The 20,176-nt window shown below is 40.0% G+C and overlaps 1 protein-coding gene across 5 annotated transcripts in view; it reads right to left on the reverse strand.

Moving 5' to 3' along the window:
- Positions 1 to 18,169, reverse strand: part of RALYL (RALY RNA binding protein like) — a 401,158-nt gene extending 382,989 nt beyond the window's left edge. For 2 of the 5 annotated variants that reach the window (XM_055705678.1, XM_055705677.1), the window contains exons 1-2: positions 17,597 to 17,693; positions 16,604 to 16,690 (exon numbers count right to left, since the gene is read on the reverse strand). The gene's annotated coding sequence lies outside the window, so the exon portion shown is untranslated. The other 3 variants (XM_055705681.1, XM_055705679.1, XM_055705680.1) reach the window with 3 other exon arrangements.
- Positions 18,170 to 20,176: the final 2,007 nt, after the last annotated feature.

Raw genomic sequence — 20,176 nt, forward strand, 5'->3', positions numbered from 1 at the left:
GAAACACGTGTTTCTGGACCAGCCTTGTTTTCCAGCAAACGCCCTTCATTCTGGTTATATGGACAAGGAAATTATCTTTATGTTGGAACTTCCCACTGGAAAAACTGCGCCCACTGCCCAAAACACTGATTCTCTGCAAGGGGTTTAGAGATCACTTGTTTAGATGGGAAATTTTACAGAGGACTGAACTGGAAAGAGAAGTTTGAGCTGTGGGTTTGAGGCCACACTAACCTAGCACTAGGTTAAACCATACCCAGAGTCTTCTGAAAGTCATGTAAACACTACAAGATCTTAAAGACACTGAAACTGCAGTGGGAAGAGGGCCTGCACATGTGCCTGCACTGCAGATGTGTCTGTCCTCAGAAAAGAAGGCCGAGAAAAACATTTTGGGGAAAAACATCACCTAAAAGGAGCCTAGAAACTAAATGACAAAGTTCTTTCTCATTGCCTGCCTTCTGCTGTGTACAAGAAAACTTCCCATTGTTCATTTTCATGAATAAACATGATTTCATAAAATTAATTGATTTGATTAAGAATATTGTCTAAAACTAGAAAGAACTATGTAACTCCAAATACTTAAGCATTTTTTAACATGTTTTTGCAGGTTTGGATTATAACCCTTTTTTATGTACTATATACACAATATCACCACAATCCAAAATACTCTAACTTATAAACAGTTTTTATAGTAAGATGGGGAAAATTCCTTGTGTTGGGATTTGGCAAAGGACAAGTGTTTTACATTAATCAAAAGTCAGATGAAGGCAGCATTCCTCCAAGTCTTTATGGAAAAATAATTACAGAATGCTGGCTTAATTTATTTTGAAACAAGATTTCATTCTAAACTGCACCCTAAATGTTGTAATATTTTGGCTATGCCCGACATAAAATTTTGGAAGCCAAAGAGTGGCAATTGTTTATGTCCTTGTATAGCAGCCAGTTGAATCTAGAATCTCAAAAAAAGACTAGTTAGTTAAGTCTGACTTTAGTAGTTGGATTGAGAATCTGACTACAGAAATCATCAATACTGACTTACAAGAATTCACGTTTTATCTTATCTGGTACTGCAGCAATTTTCAATATAGTATTGCAGAATAAGGTATTATGAAGGGAATTTGCCCCCAAGACACAACACTTGCGATTCAACTGCACAGTAATTTTTGCCCACAAAATATCTAGATATTATTTCTAGACAAACTGGTGAGTTGTAGGATTTGACCATACTGAATTATGTGATCATATGAAGCATAAACTTACAATATGAAACCTTAAAAGATGTACATCTTTGGTGGCTGGCAGGAGAGAAGTCCTTACCTGCACAACCAAAGGGAATCCTAAGCAAAGCCAAAGGCCACATCACTCCCTGCTCCACCACAGACCTTATATGCTTTGCATCAGCTAGATAGAGACCAAAAATGCAAATGAAACTATGTATTTAAGCCAGACTATTCGCTCATGCAGTATCTTTCCATGAATTCATATCAACTAACATTTGGTTTCACTGAAAGAAAATTATTTCTTTTAGTCTTCCTTCTGAAAACAACTATCCTCCTTTATAATGATTCAGTTTTTGTCTAATACACTGTTCCTGAAAAAAACAAATTGACAGTCTGTGCTGTAAATAAACAGAAATTTATATCTTATCTTACACCATATATCACACAAGATAAGATCATGTAAGATATAGGATGTCATATATATATATACACACACACACACCATGGTATATGAGAGAACTTCAGCAGCTTGTCATAGATGTTCTTTAACTGTTGGAACATAACTATTTCCATGAAAGTCAGCTCATTTAAAAATAAAAATTAAGTGTATGTCTTTTTAAAATTTTGCCTACAAAATGGCTGTAAGATTTTTCTGGAGATTTCACTGTGATAATTTCCCTATTTGTTAACTTGGCTTTGATCTCTCTCTCTCTGTTCCACCTGCTCTGAAATATGCTGTTATTATTCTATTAATAAAGACCCAGTTTTGCCTCCATCCTTTTTTTTTTTTTTTTTTTTTTTTTAGGTTGAGCTTTGTGAAAAGGTGTTGAGAAAGATAGTAACAAAAAAAGTCTCCAAGGGAAAGAACTATCTGGGGACTTATAAAAAGGATACAAGAACAATGATACTATATGTCAAGTATAACAGCAAGCTTATATGCAAAATATATAACCAGAGAAAAATTGCTAACAGTAAGAAAGAATATTTTTCAATTGATAAAGATATTTTCACTGATTGTTTTCAACATACTGCTGGTGAGACATTGTGACTGAATGAGTTCATAGTTCATAGAGGCAATGCATGCAAATACTTTAGATGTTTTCACAATGAAAAGAATTTAAATATTTACACTATGTCCGTTATTTTCAGAAAAAATAATTGCTGTTATTGAATACATACTCCAGTGCAGAATCCTGAGCACTCATGGTGCGTTGCAAGCTGCATATAAATCATGTGGTTTTGAGGTTGGAGCTCACCCTTCATTTTTTCCATAAGCTGCTAGTCTTGTTTCATGCCTGGGTTCTTAGGCACTTTGGCAACACAAATCAATCAAGTTTTCTTATGTTATCATTACTCAAATGATAAGCATTTGTAAAGCGTAAAGGCTTTAAAATTCTTAGATGCATTTGACTAATAAAGTAAGTCCTTAAAGACATGTTACTGTTCTAAATGTAAATAGGTAAACATATATGGGAAGCTGAAGCTCACAAAAAACAGAGGACTTCCTCCCAGAGTTTCTGCTGGGATACAGATATGACCAAGCTTGAGTGGTCTGCTCTGTCCATTAAAGCATGCTTCTACTTTACAATCTTACTGGTTTACTTCCTCATACAATGGTGCAAATAGAAAATACAGGAAACTTCCAAATTTATAGCTTCAATAAGAAGCTACAAGGCAATGCTCCGAAACGATTTTCATAAATAACTGTATTTTTATGCTTTGACACATATTTCATAATGAAACTTCAAATATATGTGTCTAGACGTGTAATCTCCCTCAATATAGTAAATATAGATTGTACACATACACATTCAAAAACCACTATATTGAAAAAAGTTAAGTAGGTCAGCAAAGTCAAGGAATACAAAGTTAGGAAATGCCAGAATTTAGGAAATTAAAAACTCCTATCATCTGAAATTACTTTAGGAGTTTGATCTGAGCTGCCATACTGATCTAATAAAGTATTCCTAGTTCATCATCTTGCAGATAGACTGCAAATAAATATTTATCTACAGGATATATTAAGACTTTGTTTTTCTACAGAATATGAAGTTGCTGTTAATTGATAAGATCATTAACAGGCATTATATTTACTTCATTTGCTAAGATAGTGTGACCTGTCCTGATATGTATTTAATTGTACAAGGTATCAATTTCTATATCAATTTATTAATATTGATAAACTATAGGCAGTATAGTTTATTCTTTCATTATTATTCTGATATTCTATGTATCCTACTAGTAGAAAGTAGCCATTTTTCAGAATACAATTTTTTTCCTATTATTTACTACCAGCAGAAACAGAATAATGCACTAGCTGGATCTTGAGTTTGACCCGATATATCAGCTCTTTTTCTCTTTTAATATACCAAAAAAAGTATACACCAACTCATTGACTAGGAAAAACAACATTGTATTTTTTATATTAAATCAGATTTTTATTATGCCATCCTCAGAACCTCTGATTCAACAGGTACCAAACCATTTGTTCTTTTGAGTTAATACCCTGTTCCACATTTATATAAGAAACAGAGCCTACTGTACTGAAAACAGAAGCCTGATCTTGCTCCCAATGAAATCAACAGCAACATTGTTAATAGCCTTAATTACAAGGGAGTATCCCCAGATATAGTTATGTAGGTACACCTTCTACATATCATGGTATGCTCTGTACTATTCAAAATACATGAGACTGGGAAAGACAGACTTTTATAACAAAATATCATGCACAATTTCTTATCCTTTAATATAAAAATCAAACCAAGAAATTATGCCCTCAGATAAAACTGTTGTGGCGCAATCCAAATGGACTCACGTCTAAAGTGCTGCAAAACTGCAAGTGAGCAGTACCTGGCTCCCAGTTTCCCTGTGGGCTCTGTCTTCCCACAAGTTACACATAGAAAGGTATGCATTTTATGTTCAAAGTGTACCTGGTATGCCTTGCCCTTGACATATTTACTTAAAATATCTTTCATATATGAATTATCTTACTAATGATCATGGCAGCCTTCATTCAGCCTTGTTTCCACAATTCTGTTTTCTAGGCCAAATTGAGATTGCCATCATATACAGTAATCTACACTATACACACAGTAAACCTTCCATAAAGATGCTGAGGTCAGGTCTCTAACTCTATTTACCAGAGATGGTAAAAATTCTCTTGACTTTCGAAAGTACGTACTCTTGTTGCTCTGTGTGAGCAGAAGTTAAAAGGCAAGTATCATAATTTGGAAATCTTGCTTTGAATTTCACAGATGAAGTCTAATACCAGAAGACTAACGTAATTTATTTCAAAACTTACGTGTTACATGTAGCACCCAATAGCATGAGACATATTTTATATCACATTCCAGAGGTCACAATGTATTTAATTTGAAAGAGGCAGATAATAAACATTTGTAAAGAGCACTACCCTTTCAGAAAAGGACCAAAGCTTTCAAAGTTTTCATTAGGAAGCTCCTAGCTTCAAAGGTGCCAACTCTATTACTCCACTTCTATAAAGACATTTTACTGATCCACTGCAAGGCTGTAAAACATAATAGTGAACAGCTGGTTATAAAACAAATTGATGATTATGGATTATATTGTAGTTACATTTTGAAGTGAAATAGGAATTGCTATATGAAATTATTTTGTCACACTCTGAAAGAGAAGATAAAAGTTGCAAAGCAAACTACAAAGTTAAAATATTTGTGGCAAAGGCAATAGAATGGTAGGACTGAGAAAAGGCAATGGATCTGAGTCAGTCCAAGGAAGTGATCATCACTCCACCCTGATTTGAAAAATATTTACTTCAGATCCATTTCAACAGCTCCTTCTTCATCTTAGTTGTGTGGACAGTCTTACTGACCTCTCCAACACCAGTGGCTTCAAAATATCTACTTACAAGAGCAAGAAAGTCACATGTCTCCCCTTGCCAAATGACTCCAAATTCTGAAGCATGAGATGCACTGCATTGCATTTCAACAGCAGCTGAGAGTGAGTTTCAAAGTGCATAACTTTTGTTGTATTGTCAGCTAAAGTCACCCAAAGTTAAGATAGGCTTCCCTTAGCTGACCTTAAATAACATATAAGGCTGGAAAACATAGTCTGAATCTCGAAGAGATATGCAAATTGCCTGCACCAGTGCTACCTGCCTTAGAAAAAAATAAGCTCCACCTCAGACCATAAGGCCCAGGGAACTCTTCCATGAAAACTGGCCCTTCAACAGACTCCAGGGAAGGGATATGCCAAACGCAGTTCCCTGGTTCCAGTAAGGGGATGGACATGCTCTCTGCCAAGCGTGCCCTAGTACACGCAGGAGCTCCTGTTCATCCTGTGGGACAGCCACAGCTCTCAGCATGGTTCTCCATGGAACCTGGGTACCCCACTGAGTTGTCCATAGGGCTCCTTCAAGATGCCCGCTTTTTATAGGGACTGCCCAGAGACTCAAAGTACAAAGTTCAGGGGGCTCCGAGTACCCTGCTGAGATCAGAAACCTACTATTCAAGCACGTGACTCAATTAAGCTGGGCACATATAATCAAAATCTAAATAAAGTGTAAGAACAATACATCAGGTGGACCTAAAAACCAGCTGAAATTTGAAGTTTCTAGTCAAGTAATGAGGCAACAGTCAGTTGCATCAGTTTACAGTGCATCTTTTAAGAAAATGTAAAATTGAGTTCTCCTAAACGTTAATAAAATTTAACATATCCTTAAACATAAAATCCCTGAAAGAAGTCATTGTTTTCTTGCAGTTTTATGTACTGTATTTTTATTTAATAACATGTTTGCATTTGACCTACTGTATTTAGATATGTATAATACCTAACAATTTTTTCTACAGTATTTTTGTAAAAAGTCTTTTTAGGATATAAATTTTATTTCAGTCTTTTGGACCTGATTGTTCTGCTCTGGACCTGTTCCACCAGCATCTGTAATGAATACCTGTTCCATCTGGAATCTGTTGAAATCTAACACCTTTTCTCACTTAATTACCATAATTGATTACAGTATGTAATAAGCAATTGGGAAATCTTAGTATTTGCCATTTAAAGAATTAAGTCTACAAATTTGCAATGGGGCCTTGTTTTGCATTGGATTAGTGGCTACCCTCCTTTGGCTTTTCTGTATCAGCAGAAAATTATATATTGGTATAGGGGAGCCACAGGACCAATTTAAGCTCTAGATTTAGGAAATACCTTCTTAGAAAGACCAGTTACTGGATCTACCCTTCCTATTAACACTCCCAAAACAACCTTGCCAGGTGGAAGGGGTTCCTGCTGGGAAAGGCTGTGGAGAAGCAAGTACGTAATAAGGATCGAAAGGAGGTTTGGCCAAAGAGTCCCTCTAATCCAAGCACTCCTCCACCTCCACAGTGGCCACTATTCCAGCTGGGAAAAGAAGGCCAGACACCAAGACCAAGCCAAATGCTGGGCTGGCAGGGTCCCTATTTCTTGTCTGACAGTCAGACTGCACAACAAAAAACAGGCTGCATTTTTCACTCTGGTAGGAGTATTTGGCCTACAAGCTGAATAATACACTGCAAATTTCAAACTAACTAAAGAATTAGGAATAGTTTTTAATTTATACTCTTACTAAGATTATGAGGAGTAAAGGACCCCTGGAAGTAAAGCTTTGGAAGAAGGGAAGATGAAAAATAAGTAAATAAAGACCAGTATAAAATCTGCTTTGGTTTTAGATGAATAAAACTGAAACAGAGAGTCGTGTGCATGCTGATTTAAAGGGCTCACCTTGAGTATAAAAAGAATGAGCGAACTAACCTTTTTTTTCATCTCACTCATGAAGTATGAAACCATTCCATACTTTCATAGTTAAAGCAATAAATATACTTTACTAGGAGGAAAATAACCCTACTTCAAGAACCAGTTACATGAACAGTGCCATGTTATTATTTATGAGAAGAGGGCTATATTTTGTTGTTTGCAAGACTTTAACTGTTCTGGTTTTGTTCTTTAATAAAAAATGGAAATAAGTAGTGAAATATCTGTAGTGCTGATGAAAGCTAAGGTGGTGGAGAGGGAGAGGGGCCTGAGCCTGAGGGGGAGGTGAGGAGGAGCAGGGACTGCAAACACCCTCATCGTCCAGAGCCTTAACTGAACCGCTGGGGATTTGCTTTTCTCCATTTCTATGCTGTCCCTCCTCCTTCCCTTTCTACTCCTCTCCCCTCTTCCATCCCTTTCCTATTGTTTCCTTTTCTTTCATCCTTCTGAGCTGTGCCGACGCCAGGGGAGAGGTCCAGAGCAGGAGGGAAGGTCCAGCAAGTCTGAAATAAAACAAATTACAAATAAAAGATAAAAAGGATCCAGAAATTCAAAAGAACACCCCCAACATTTTAAAATACACTTTTCTTTCTTTGTCACTGCAGACCAGCATGACATGCGTCTCTATGGCAGTGCTGATTTTGATCTTAAAAGATCTGAAAGTGAAAAGAAGCCAGTCTTAGTCTGATCATGATCAATATTTAGAACATTCATTAATATTTGTGATCAAGAATCAAGAATTTCTGAACCCATTTTAAAATTCCTGAAATTAAATGTCACACTATATAGGATGTTAATTTGTACATTAAATAAATAAATAAATAAAATGTAGCCTTCTTGAAATAGCTTATTTCCTTAAACTAAACTGTAATTATTTTTCTTCTAATGTCTTCTCTCGCATGTCCCTGAACACGTATTCCCCGTTCAGGTTCCCTGGACCACCTGCTCACCCACAGCAGCTGGCAAAGTTAGACGCAGCGACAACACAGTTTGGCTTATATGCCCTACTCTCCTGAGGAAATTCAGTTGTGCTCAGGTATGTCCTGACGACCTATGTTTATGAGGCCTTTATATCTCTTTGACAACACTGTGTTCCTAACTCTGAGCCAAGACACGAGTGAAGAAGGGAATGTTATGGTGCATAAATGAAACAGGGGAAAGAAGCAAAAACTTCATGAAGTCTTTTATCCTTGTAAATCTGTTTTACGTGAATATTGCTCCGACAAGGTATTTGTGAGGGACAGTACAAAAACCTGAGGCAGAAATACAGATACACTGCCAGGAACAAGGATGAAGACCAAGAGATGGTGAAGTGTGTAACATGACGCAGTAGCTGCAGCTAACAGTTTATAGTCTCCAGAGCATATTACCGTGCTGCTTTGAAACAGATATTTCAAAGTGCTGAGAACTCCAACTTTTTACGACTCTTCTCAATTCTGACAAGTCTGTAAGTTTTCCAAATCTGTACAAATGATTATAATGTGGCTGTTAGACCCCACAGTTGGTTGCATCTTACTTTTCCATGGTGGTAACACTATGGTATTTGGGCAATTAACTCTTACTACGCTGAGTTTTGTGCTTATTCCCATTATACCAAATGGTTCATTTCTAATTTGGATTCAGCTTTTGTTCAGTTTCATACTATGCTCTCAGTGGAAAATCATGGCCTATGTGAGCAGCTTAAAAACATTTGCACAGGCACTCAGATAATGCTGCTCTGAGAATAAGACAAAACCTATGGTGGAAACATGTACACTATGTTCAAATATTTTGGTACCTGTACAAAATCTTACAGAAATACCAAACATATTGAAAGACACAACAGAATTCATAATTTGTGGAAAAGAGGATATCATAGCATACCAGGCACTGGCACAAATTGTCCAGTGCTTTTGCATCCTGCTACTCACAACAACATGGGACAGATCTAAGACAAGTCACTGAAATAAACTTCGTCTAAGAGCTGATTTATACCGAAGTTAACATTCAGTCTTCTAAAGTTCCAATCTTCTCTAGAAAATTACCTGAGACAAGGAAAGATAAAATCTATCTGGATAGTCAAAAATACAGGTTTTACTGGTATCTTTTATAACAAGCATGTATGCAAGGATATTAGCGGCATGCCATCAATAGTTAAATACTTAACCAATGTTGCCTGGACGACCTCAGTTCACAAACTATTATTTTGCCTTTTTGTGTTTCAAAAAGCCTTTTTCAGAGGCACCTAGAACTTTCAACTTCAGGTGTTCTGCTGTTTCTTCAGCTACTAATGATTTTTTAACACTGTGACTATATATCTACATTAATTTACATACGCAAAGTGCAAGTAGCTGATTCTGTTGCCACTCACATAATCCTTAACTTTTGATTATTTTCAGAGGTTTCTCAAATGAGGTCCATGACTGTACCAAACAGTTCAAGTCCCTGCATTTTAGAATTTGACTCTGTGTGGAGAACTCATTGAAGGATCAGGTTGTAGGGACCACATCATGAACAGTCAGAAAACTGGGTGAAACAATGGAAAAAGGTGTGTAATCTTGCCCCAACAGAAATCTTTGGGAATTTTCTTATAGTCGAGAACTGATTCAAAGTGTTTAGAAGGAAACTTGCATTTCTGTCAAAAAATTACTGCAGAAGTTGAAAAAAAGTTAAAGTAAAAAACTTATAGCCATGAAGATTCTAGGTCAAATAATGTTTTCAACCAAATATTTACTTAAGAAAATACTATTTCAACAGACTGGGGGGTGGGGGGGGTGGGTAGTGGCCATGAGACTCATCTCCTCTAACTCCCTCCATTAAAAAGTTAGGAATCTAGTTTGAACGCCCCATCTAGGTTGTGTCTCATCAGTGAAGAGAGAAGCGTTTTAGGAAGGTTGTTCATCTCAGCTATCCATAGATGCCTCTCTTGCGATGTAATCTGTAATTCTCTGGAAGTGTCTATATATCTCCATTGACTACGAAGCCTTGAGCGACTGCGTTAGACTTCAATGACTAACTTTTAGATGGCTAAAATGATGACTAGCTTAGCTGTGAAAACCTATTTTTTAAACAGCAAGGTTAAGTGAGATGAATTGAGCCTTTTGTGTGAATCACTTTATCAAAAATCTACAGGAAAAAAAATGTTTTGACATAAAATTTTGTCCAGCATATGTATTACTGATTTTAATAGGACCAGGGTTCAATTCTGCACCTTTCTGTTTCAACATCACTCAACAGAGCAGGGTACATGCTGATGAATGGTAACACAGTATACTTTTCTCATAAAATAATAAACAATAAAAACAGCATGAATCTCATGATGAACTATCCCCCTAAAGTAAAAGCAACATAATGTCAACATTCAAAGGTAGTTTATTTTGTCATTGTGCATAATTTACATTAATTGTCTACAACTTACAAGTGCACAGCCATCTAACAGAAGCACGCTAACCCCTTCAGAGCCAATCTTGCAGTTGTCCCATTTACAGAACTCCCATTTAACTGAAAGTTGTATATGCAGGAAGAAAACATAATTTTATCCTCCCCCTTCTGCAATTTGAAATAAAGAGTGGATGTGAATTTATACAGTAGAGACTACATTAGAAAACTGACCTACTGTGCAAAATCTCAAGTGTTGGGTTTTACCCTTTGAAATCAGTAGCAAATACAAGACAAGAAATGCGATAGTAGCACTGATATTTTTGTTACTTAGAACACAGTATAATTAATCCTTTTACAGGTACCCAAACAGGAAATGTTGTTTAAATTATGCCTTCAGGGTGTCTGTTTCAGACACTGCATGACTGTTCGCACAGCACGTTTTAAAATGTTTATTGGGTAAAGAATCTTATGGCAATATCTTGTAACTAGGTAGAATTCCCTTTCTTTTATAAAAAGTAACTCTGCATTATGGATCAAGCTCAGAAGCATGACGCTACAATTACTAAAAGCACAGTGTAAAAGCCAGTGAGTTACTATAACTCCCTCTAACAAGAAGAAGAGCTGTTAGCAACCCTTGACTGCAAGCTTGGTGTGCAAAAATGCACAAAACTGTCTTTGTTACATTCATGCATTTTATTCATTCATCTTGTTCTAATAAAGAGGATGCCTCGGATAGTGCAAACATTTTAGTATTTCTGAACTCCATTACAACACAACCAAACAGAAAGAAGGACCAGCATTGTCAATATGGTGCAAATATAATTCTTTGCTGCTCAAACTCCAGTTCTTAGGTCAGCCTAAAGATACTGCGTGCAAGGTATACATGCACAGTGCTTGTCCTGAATCATAAAGTTACCACTATTTAATAAGATGTGTCTTGTACCTATTTGACATAGATGCTGTTTAGCTTCTACGCAAAAATCTCAGCAAAAATGGGGCCAACTTTTTACTGAATGAACTGTGCTGGTGCAATATTTTTTCCAAAGAAAAAATCCAGCCTTGCTTCAGTCAGGTGAAGAATCCCATTAATATTTGATTTGTGCAAGATAGCCCCTTTTTGTTGACCCTGCACAACACAAAGCACATGCCTGACTCAAGGGAGAATCTTGACAAAAGCAACCAATATGACTGAGCAGGCTGAAATAAAGGCGGCTGTTGGTATGGGGCACAGTTGGAAGACTGGGACCTGACTTTCACCAAGTCATGTAATAACTACCAAGGTCCAATAATTATCATTAGATCCTTTATGTTTTTGGTTTTGTGGGTTTTTTTGTTCTTTAAGTAATAATAATGGTCTGTACTGCGTTTTATAAGCTACGGCTGTCCAAGGGATTGTAAGCAGTTCTCAGAGGACCACAGAATTGCCTGTGCAAAGTCTCAGCTGTTTTCAGAGCTCCACACTGACTTGGTTGCTCAGAGACTGCATGTCAGTAAAGGCAATAATCGCTGCTATCAGAAGGCCACCTGGGAAGGGCCACTGATGTAAACCAAATTTAACCAGAGATTTGGGTATTTTAGGAGACAGACTCATGCATGTGCAAAGGAAAAATAAAGAGCCTGATGAGCATCATTCATACTCCACCATGTTCACACCCACTGTTGGTCATCACTCATATGAAATCCACCTCTGCTTCTTCAAACCTCTACCAGCCAAGTCAAAGTAGAAATTATTGTTTACTACATAACCATGAAGGAGCTACACCAGAGCAAGAAATTCTTCCTGAAACTGAAATGCAGTTGCAGAATGGTTGAGCCCTGACATCCTGGCAGGCTAGCTGACACCCAGGGAGCCTGGGCTGGATGCTGGGGAGGCACATGGAGGAGTACCACAGAGGCAATTCATCTGTAGCTTTTGTCAAGTGGCAGTAGATAATATTGGTGTATATAAATTTACTACACAGAGAAAGTTAAACTGTTCATTCTTAAACAATTCTGTTGGTTAAACCCAAAAAGAAAGTTAATTAATGTATGATTTCTGTTAATTCTCTATCACACTAAAAACATCTGTAAAAATATCTATCTATATGACTCCATCTATTCGTCTACCTATCTTTTTATCCCAGAATATCACAATGATAAAAACAAATTAATTGTATTCATAGTAAGTAACCTCAGATTTACTTAGTAATTTGAAGGTCTACTTGATTGTTTGTTTTAATTGGTGGCAGATGATGCATTGAGATAGAAAATCACATTTACTTGTGCCAAAAATAAACTTTCTCATAAAATACTTCCAAAATCATGGTATAAATGCTTTTGAAGGATTAAGCACATTATAGAGATTACAGCGTCATTTTGAAATAGGAAAGAGCAAAGATAAAAAAAAAATGGTACAAATTATTCTAATGTGTGATGTGCAAAACAATAATCTTCAAGCCATGTTACTCTGGTAACTGTTCAAAGATCATAAATTAATATTGGTACCTTAACAAAGGTGAAAACGTTACACTGTAATCTTCACTTCATTTAAAAGTAGCATTTTGTTTTCTTCTGTCAGTCTGCATCCAAGTTTAAGGATGCTGCAAACTGGATAACTATGTAGATGGTGTCACAAATTACATAATTTTTCATCAGGAAATAGTCACCTTTAGCCTTCTGATCAGAAATTCTGTAAGTAGTTAAAACATAAAGGATTCAGCTCCAGAATTTGACAGAGCACCGCATCCTCTAAGAAGACCAAGGGAAATTAAAAACGTTAATCGAAGAGCAGACCTATCAGTCTTTACAATCCTACACTTTAAACACTATTAAGCTTTTTAATGTTTTTATCTCTTTAAACCCACAATGCAGGGAATGAAGACAGTAGGAAAAATTACACTGTAAAAGAGAAATAAACTGCTTTTAGAATAATGCTTTAGAAGACTAGAAAGCTAAGATATAAGCAACCTGGGAAGAAACTAATACAGAAAAGATATTTTATAAAGCATTTCAGCCAACTTTCATGTTTATTCCTGATAGAAGACAGCCCCTGATACAGCATTGGCTCAAGCTCATTCAGGTTCCCCCGGCCGGTATGAATACAAATACTAAAACAATAAGTAGAAGATTCTTGGGAGTTTAAAAATCAGTTGTAGCAGGAGAAATTCCTGGGAGTCCTTTGCTGTTACGTTCTAGTCAGAGAAATTCAGATCACTTAGGGGGAGTGAAGGGAAGGTCTGCAGGGCACAAAGCCTGTTTCACCAGAAGAAGGCATGTCCACCAGTGCAGCTCCAGGTGGAAACATTCAGGCTGATGTAAGAGCCAGAAGCAGGACCGCCATGTTCGCAGCTGAAAGCAGAACAGTGGGTGGAAGAAGATTCGAATGCAGCTGCCCTGCTTCTGCTGCAGTATGACTTTGGTCACAGCCAGTCCCAACATCCCTTCCCAGCACTGGCTGCACCATAGGGAACCTCTCCCCAGCAAACGTAAGTGAAAGGGGGCTGTGATTGCTGTCTAGAAATATACTCTGAAGAGGAGCAGAGACATGGTGAAGGAATCTTACTGATTAGGAACTGCACTGGCACAAAAATAAAGGAACGTAAACTCTCTGAGAATAAATATAGGACAGGGATGAGGTTTCCAACAGCCAAAGAGTGAGGCTGTGCCCCAGCCTTTGAAGAGGTGCAATGGGAGTGACGTCCCAGCTAAATGTAAACTGGAGCTTTCCGAATCTGAACAAAACAAGACGACCAGCCTAGCACCAAAGCAAAATGGAGCTGATCATTCCACAGGCCTCCATAGTCCTATCTCCTGTGTAGAAACATGTGAGCAGATACGCTTCTGTTCAGGCCACTACAGTGTCTTTATGCAACAGCGTTCTAGGCACTACTCAGTTAGTAACTTCTGTTCACCTGTTCGTTTTTATTTGCTAATAAGTATAGCATCTCATACTAAATACAAGAAATAGAATTATATCATCACTTGTAGAAACAATGCTGCAATTCTTAGGCAAAATTTGTATTTATCGCAAAGGTACAAAAGGACAATTGTCTTTTACACTAACTATGGCTTTCCAAACATGCTTTCAACAGTGTTAGTCATAGCATAACTATGGAAACACTAAGCTGGATTCCACCAACCCAAATCCTACTGTGCCCACATTCTGCAGGAGGCAGAGGTATCCTCTTTCAAAATTAGCTCCTTTATTCCTATTTTAAAGTCCCTATGCTGTTTGATACATATGAAATCATATAACTTCAGACTGCTGCAAATGAAATGTGTGTATATTAATTACCATGCTACTCAGACAACAGGCGCTTTGTAGATGAAATCTGGGTGCTGAAAATAGTGCATTCCTAAAACTTTCTTTCTCAGACTCCAAGACAGAACTAAATGAGCAGGAATTAGATCTTTAGTCAGCAACTATCTGTACAAAATTACTCATACAACACACCTGCAATATTAAAGAAAGGACGAAAGGAATACCATTCTGGAAACTGCTAGCCTAGTAACTTTCTTTCAGTACTTTAGCAATATCAAAAATATTTTGCTTACTGGCAGTTCCACATAATGTAAAGAAAAACTTTAAATTAAAAATAAGGAGGGATGGAAAGAAAAATGGTGGTGGAGGATAAAGTTTCATTCACTCTGGTATTTTAATGGCTTGCTTTCAAACCAAATCATGAAAAAATAAGCAGGCTGAGCCTTCTTAAAACGTGGAATATTGACCCAACAGATCTTAACTATTTCAGAGAAGTCATCATAATCTATCATGCAAATATCTAGACCATTTTTTTAGACACATGGATTATTGACCCTGATATACTTCCAAATGTATTCCATCATTTATGCACGGCTTCTGCTTTGACATATGTGCTAAATATTTTTATTACATTTAAGCTGGAAAAGGCCACTGTAAATATATAATAGATATGTTTCTACAAAGACAAATGAATTTAGGTATTTTTCAACATGACTAATTGCACAAGAGAAAGCTGAAGACTTAAACACATTTCTACTTTAAAGGAAGATGATAAGTTACAAGAATGTAAATATAAGTGTTAGAAGCCTCAAACTTCTAAATGCATTTGTAGACTTATGAATTGTATTTGCTTATATGCCAGTAAGAAAATAAATATATCCCCTGTAACTTTAGTTTTCACATCTGAATACACAGCATACCCTTAGTCATAGATCCCTAAAAGCTGTTTATATAAAATACATTAAGCAATCCCATCACAACAAAGTAAGCAACAGAGAACACTGCAGATCCCAGCATTAAGCACTTCAACTTGAGCATAACATTGCACTGTATGTCTTATCGGGGGGGGGGGGGTGGGGGGGTGGGGGAGGGCGGTGCGCAACACGAAAAAAACCCACCCAAAAACTGTCATCTGAAAAAATCTTTCCAAATTGTATTTTAGAGAACCAATATCCTGTCTCCATACCAGGGGCAGCCTCTGTTAAGCATTTAAGTGCTCTCCATGAGAAGTAACAGTTTCCTCTCCAATCCTGAACTCTCAGTGACCGTCACGGAAAGTAAGTGTTTCCCATTCCCTGTCAGCCAGTGGCATTAATAACCATCAACACAAAACGAAACACCTCCAGGCAAATATCTGCTTCTGATTAATCTCCATCCCAATGAATTAAATTCATAAGAGGCAACCTGCTGCCTTGTTTACGCCTTTTTAATATGAGGAGCAGAAGTTGGATATAAGGGTTTTGCTGCCCTTAGGGCTACGAAATATGCCTGGCGTGGCAGTGAGCCAGCTCTCCGAGGGAGCCTCCTTTGCTGTTTCTCTCATAGATATTTTCTAATGGATAATTTTTAAACAGACACACACAAACACACCAGTCACCACAATACAGGGCCAGGAGTCCTGCTTTTGTCTAAAGTCTTACAAGTATTTGTACTCATAAGGAGGATCTCAAGGTTTCATCCAGTTTCGGTTTGAGGTTTTTTTTTCTTTTTTTTCTTTTTAAATGGGAAGGCAGGGGGAAGCGCGGGGGTTCTGATTAATTTTTTTTTTTCCCCAGCTGCCTTTCCCCTATACAGCACAGCACATAAAAAACCTCTCTTCAGCTTAAACCGACCTAGGCTCAATTAGTGCAACATTTTGCACACATCCAAGCAATCACAAGGCAGAGATATTTAGTTCAGTCCTCATGTGTATTACACAGAAACCTTTAGTTAGGGGTGGAAAGAAATTTCTTACCAAAAAAAAAAAAAATCTCTCACAATGTAATTTACACAGCGTGGAAACGCCTACAAGGAGATGAAGTACCTGCACTGGGGAGATGTTCAGTTGTTCACTTCATCTTCCGTTGACAAGGAAACCAAACCGCACTTCATTCTCCAGGAAAACCTTCCACTGCCATCATTTGAAAATGTATTTATTTGTATATATGTATATATCTATCATCATCATCATGATAATAATAACCATCATAAAATACTGCTGGCAAAAGCATAAAAAAGTCAAGGTGCAAAATTTGCAAAAGTAAGGATCATCTCTTTAGCTTTCTGTTTTGCTTTGTTATCTTTAGGGAGGAAAAAAAGTATTTAAAAATGATAACCATAACACGCTGCAAGAAAAGTTTCACATTATAAACAGGCATCAAAAACTGAAAAAGAAGAAAAAGAAAAAAACCAAACCCTGATGATTGCACTGAGTGTCAAAAAAAAAAAAAAAGAAACAATAACAAAAATAATAAAATTAACATCTTGCTCTGTGGCTTCCACCAGAATTGCAAGATTACAAACTCTGTGTAAACACTGCTGTAAAATGAATTTACAATTCCCATCTCTTTATGAAAAAAAAACCCTTAAAAAACACCCAAAAATAAAAAATAAAGCACCACCAGAGAAAATCCTCTGCAAAAAGAGTTAGAAACATGCCTTTTCTCTTATCTTTGAAAAATAAGCATCATATTTCACATTGCTTTTCCGTGCCACAACAAAACCAGTTGCATATATAGATATATAGCTACTAAATGTATATCAGTTGTTGCTGGACTGGCAAGTCCGTATTATTAATATTATCATTTTTCATTCCCAGTGACTCCCGGCCCCAGCAGCACCTTTTGCTCACAGTTTAGTAACCATCGCATGCTAGGAAAAAAAACTTGTCATCAGCAAGAGATCAAATCCATTTAAACAATAATCAAAGAGGAAGAAAAAAAAAAGAAGAAAAAAAAACAAAAAAAAAAAAACCAAAAGGAAGGAAAAAAACAGGACAAAAAAAGGAGGACAAGAATGTCAGCGGAAAGGTACTCACCGAGCGGGAGTAAAAGGGAGGAATAAAAATGAGAGTTACTATAAAATACAGTATGGCGGTGGAAGAAGGAATGAGGCGCTTTTTTTTTTCTCTCCTCTCTAGTCTCTGCCTCCGGCAACCGCCACGTGATCCGGAGCCGGGCGGACTCGCAGCCGGGAGGGCGCAGCGGCGGCGCCGGGCGCGGGCGCGGACCCAGCCCGGACCCAGCGCGCCCCGAGCCCGCCGCAGCCGCCCGGCTCCCGCCGCCGCCGCCCTGCGCTCCGCACCCGCACCGCGCCGCGGCGGCCGCCCGGCCTCGGCAGGTGCCGCTCGCACACGCGCTCGCACGCACGCACTCAGGCGGGCACACACATACTCACACCGAGGCGCGGGCACGCAGCCGGCTGCGCGGGCGAGGTGCGGAGGCGGGCGCGTCTTGCGCGGCAGCGCAACTTGCCGGCGCTGCGCGAAGTTGCCGCCCGGCGCCGCCCGCCAGCCTGTTGCCCTCCGGCCGCGGCGGCGCCGCCGCCCTCTGCCCCGCCGGCCCCGCCGGTGCGGCGCCGCTCGCCCCCAGCGCCGGGCGGAGCGCGGAGCGGGGACGGGGTTTGCTCGGGGGGTGTGTGTGCCGTGCCCCGGCGGCGGCCCCGGTCCGGCGCCAGGCTCCGCGGTGTGTGCGCTGGCGTTACTTCTCGGCGGGGGAGGGGGGGGGAGCTGTGCACCCACACGTAAGGGGGGAGCCCCACCGCCCAGCTCGCCGTCTGCGCGGGGCTGTCAGCCCGGCCCGGTTCCCTGCGTGGGGCGCCCCTCCCGCACCGCTGGCGGGCAGGCACCGAGGGGTACCCCTGCTGCCGCCCCAGCTCAGTGTTTGTGCGGTGATTGTGGTCTCAATTTATAACAATTCGGCAGCGCTCCGACCGTTGCAGCTGCGGGGGGGGGGGGGGCGCGCACGGGGGTTCCCTCGCTGCCACTCGCGCTCGGGGTGTCTCCGCGCCCCGCACTGGGGCTGCGGTTGCGGTGCCCCCCGGCCGTGCCGAGCGGCGCCTCGGCGCCTCCTGGCCTGCGGCTCACGGCTCGCACATGCCGCCGCGGGGCGCAGGGCAGGTACCGGCGGTCCCACCTACGGGTTGTTTTTGTTTCGTGGCCTCTGCCCCGCTGGCTGTCCCTCCATCCGGGCCTCCGGCGGCTTCCCGTAACAAAGTTACTGCCCCAGGTGGGAAGGAAGCGAGCGCGTTCGGAGGGGTCCCTCGCTGGGCGGGCGTGCCCCAGCCCGAGCAGCGGGGCACTGGGCGGGGGGCTCGGCGGCGGGGGGGCACGCGTGGGCACCCTCGCACGGCACCGCAGGCGACGCAGCCTCCCATCACCGCCATGGAAGCGCTCGGCGTTGGGCCCCAGCGCGCAGGGGAGCGGCCCTGGAGCAGCTCTGTGCCTTTGCCTGTGACGGACAAGAAATATAGGGGAGCCGGCTGCGTGCTACTGTTGCTGAGTTTCCCCAAGACGCTGGCTTCTCCCTTTCCAGCTCTCCTCGCTTGCCTCCTTATTAACTAACGCGGCAGCGGCAGAGCGCAGCGGCTGGGCCGAGAGCAGCTTCGCTCCAGCTCCAGCCCCAGCCCTAGCCCCAGCCCAACCAGCCCTGCACGCAGCTGCACCAGGCCCTGCCAGCAACACGCGTGTCCTCACTCCGCTGGCCCCCAAAATGTTCACGGCTAACAGTCTCCCCCAAAACATACTTAATTACTGCTTCAGCAGTAGAGGGAAGAGCAGCCAGAGACATCTGTGTGAGATAAATTAACGGAGGAATACAAGTGTGCATCTGTAAACCAGGTACTGTGATGGAGGGAGCAATCTAGGCAATACTCCTCTGCTCCCTCCCCCCTTCTTCTTCCTCAGTCTTTTTTTTTTTACAACCCCTCTCTTTTCATCCAGGTCAGGAGGCAGGACATACAGTCGAGTTATTACTCTATAAAAATTACTCTGGCCAGTAAGAGGATGCCCTGCTATATAAAAGACTGGTGAGGGCACCAGCTTGCCTTCTTCACATCCTCACACAAAGCTTTTTCCCTTGCCCTGACCATTTCCTTCTTTCTTTCCTGTCCTGTATCTCTTCCCCAGTGTTTCCAGAAAATGAAAAGAAATGCTCCCTTTCTTCTTTTCTCTCAACTTTTATGAAGTATAAAAAGAACAGTGGCCAAAGTTGGTTTTGGTGTTTTATATATATATATATGTATATATATATATATATATATATATATATAAAAAAAAAAACCCCAAACCAGTTATACTTTCTTGCTTGCTTTTTATTTTGGCACTGAGGTTTTTCTGGCATTTCATGCTGCTAAGTTTGGCTCTCAGGAGTAGAGCTGTACATCTGAGCAGGGTTAAAACAAACAAACACACACAAAAAAGGAAGTCCTTAAAGATACAGAAATCTACAAGAAATTGAAATGTTTGGTGTGAAAACTAACCAACTGAATTGTACAATGTTTTACATACATATGACAGTGAACTCAATCATATTGTCGTGACGGCATCACAAACTATCACGTCTTAGAGGTTCCAGGTGTGGGAGATGTATTTCCTTGGGGGGTACACTGGTTTTGAATA

This window comes from Falco cherrug, chromosome 3, assembly GCF_023634085.1.
Source record: "Falco cherrug isolate bFalChe1 chromosome 3, bFalChe1.pri, whole genome shotgun sequence".
Lineage (NCBI taxonomy): Eukaryota > Metazoa > Chordata > Aves > Falconiformes > Falconidae > Falco > Falco cherrug.